General features: G+C 34.2%; 1 protein-coding gene across 1 annotated transcript in view; it reads right to left on the bottom strand.

Moving 5' to 3' along the window:
• Positions 1-1,208: 1,208 nt before the first annotated feature.
• The window catches only part of LOC143300146 (hemocyte protein-glutamine gamma-glutamyltransferase-like), a 94,931-nt gene continuing 93,633 nt past the window's right edge, over positions 1,209-2,506 (bottom strand). Inside the window, exon 17 of the mRNA XM_076613681.1 lies at positions 1,209-2,506. This exon is cut by the window's right edge and continues 786 nt beyond it. The gene's annotated coding sequence lies outside the window, so the exon portion shown is untranslated.

The following is a 2,506-nucleotide window of genomic DNA, read 5'->3' as shown; positions in this document are numbered from 1 at the left end:
GTCCTGTGCAAACTACTATCCGCCTATGCGGAGAAAATGAGAGAACTATGGCCGATAACCTCCCGGAAGTAGGTAACGTCCCCTTTGTCCCCCTGGCTTGCACCCTCTTTTTCCGGCAGCCATCTCGACACCTGTTCCTGTGCACTTCATATGGCTAAGTTTTTCGCATTTTCTATCTGTCTATCGATTCTTTGGCGTTTGTTTTGTGTCCAATTATGTCTTCAAACAGGTCGCACAATTATGTAGCTCGATTGAGATTTGATATCCATTTTCTTTTTCTGTTCTTAGTTCATTTTATTCAGAGGCTTATAATAAAGGACTGCATGTGTGTTTTAAACCATTGAGGTTATAACTGTGATCAAGCCAATAAAGGCGAAAATTTAGTTAACACCAAAGTGTTGCTGTTGTGGTTTCTTCTTTCTGTAAATGTGTATAGATATAGGTAGGTAGGTATATATATATGGTGGAAAGAGAGGATTGGGCCGTGCCTGCCTATGCTTTGCCCTAGACACAGTGGATTTGAATTCACTGCCCCTATAGCTATAAAAGGCTGTGTGACCTTTAACCTCCACTTGTATAATTTATGAATGGGCTTTTAAATGTATTACCTACTACGTAGGCAGCCATTCTCTGTTTTCAGGAGTAGTTGGCAGATTGATTTTTGTACACACTTTGCACTTAGGGGTGATGGCTGTATGCAGATGAGTGTGTATTGTCACAAGTGTCTTCATGAATGCTTCACTGTTATCTCAGTAATGTTTTTTTTTTTTTTGTGATGCCTATTTGATTTTATCTTAAAAGTGAATATTTTCCAATCCGTTAAAAGAATTGAACTGAGGTAAACTTCCACAAGGTCGTTAATGTTATGTTATTGATGCCAGGTAAATATTTATGAATTGTGTGGGATTTTGGGGGGGTATGTAGTTTTTACCCTGAAAGGGCCTTTGCAATTCAGTTATAAAAAACGTGAATTGACTGTATTTTACATGTTATGTAAACCATACTTTATCATTTGGATGAAACAGTTCAGGGAAAGTAACTGCTATTTGATTTGCTTTTAGAATGGTCATTTATTCACACATATATATCTTTGTGTGTGTGTGTGTGTGTGTGTGTGTGTGAAATACCATCAGGGTATGTTTATTCCCCTTTTCAAGTTACACTAAACAACTAAGTCTGAACACTTGCAATAGATGATACACTGCTAATTATGTTTTTTGAATTTTTAATAAACGCAGTACACAATCAGCATTACAAAACATAATAATTCTTTCTTTGGAACACTTCCGATACAGTGGAAAGATGTGTTTTTATAATGCATGTTACATGTTAAGCATATAGAAATATATATATATGAAATCACAAAAGGCAACAAGAAGCATTATAGCATGAAACAAAATCTCTACTGTAGATACACATCAAGAACATAACAGACCTGCAAACAGCTTCAGTGAACATGGCTCGATAAAATAAAAAGAAAAGCAAAACTATGTAGTTTACAAACTCCTAACAATGGCTGAAGCACAAAGATGAATGGATGGATTTTTTCAGCCTTTAGAAATTTTAATCAAGTAAAACCAGACCTTGAAAACAATTTTAAAAAGAAAGCAAAGAAAGAAAGTATTCAGTGAACAAACCCCTAACAGTTGCTGGAGTGCAAAGAAAAAATTGATGGATGTTTTTTTTAGTTTTTTTTTTAACCTGTTAGGCACTTAAGTGAAATCAGACCTTGAAACAATACTGACTGTTCAATCAGTTAATGATTACTTGAAAAAAAAAGAGAAAAAAAAAAGAGTTTAAATGTACTCAAACACCAAAAGAAAAATAAAGTAATAAGTTGGTTTGCAATTGTCATTTCAATCTATACACTACATTGATAAGTCTAAATGAATGCAATCTGGGCTAGAATCCTTATGTAAACAGAGCATATAAAGGACTTAAAAACCAAGACTTTTTTTAAAAGCATATTGTAAACAAAAACACGCAGGCATAACATTTATTAAATCCCACAAATAGTATTCACTCATTGAACATTGAATCGTGCTAAACAGAAAAGAAATCTAAACAAAAAACGAATACAATGAGTTTATTGTTACAAACCCTCATGCAAAATGTACCTTTAACATCACAAATATTGATGCAATGTTTCCCTTGAATTTTAGCATTATGGCTGACAGAAACCTTGAAACATTTCAGTGGTGGAATGAAACAAGAAAAAAAAGAAAATTTTTTTTGTGTATGTTTGTGCCTGTCTTCACTTTGGTTTAAAAAGGGGGATAAACTGATGACACAAACAGCAGAAAGATGTGGACATATATGCATCATTAAAGGTAAATATATGTAGGAAGAACTATCATGGCATCATAAGGCAACAGCTGATACAGCAACATGAATATGAAGCGCCAGTTTGAGAGATGAGAATAAGGGAACCATCAACTGATTTTGCAGATTCAGGACCTTTAGGACATATTTTGCAGATTTAGTGCATTAAGAATATGATTTGCTG

The sequence above is a fragment of the Babylonia areolata genome, chromosome 26 (genome assembly GCF_041734735.1).
Source record: "Babylonia areolata isolate BAREFJ2019XMU chromosome 26, ASM4173473v1, whole genome shotgun sequence".
Lineage (NCBI taxonomy): Eukaryota > Metazoa > Mollusca > Gastropoda > Neogastropoda > Buccinidae > Babylonia > Babylonia areolata.
The sequence above is the reverse complement of the archived record's forward strand: the minus strand, read 5'-3'. Positions and strand labels throughout refer to the sequence as shown.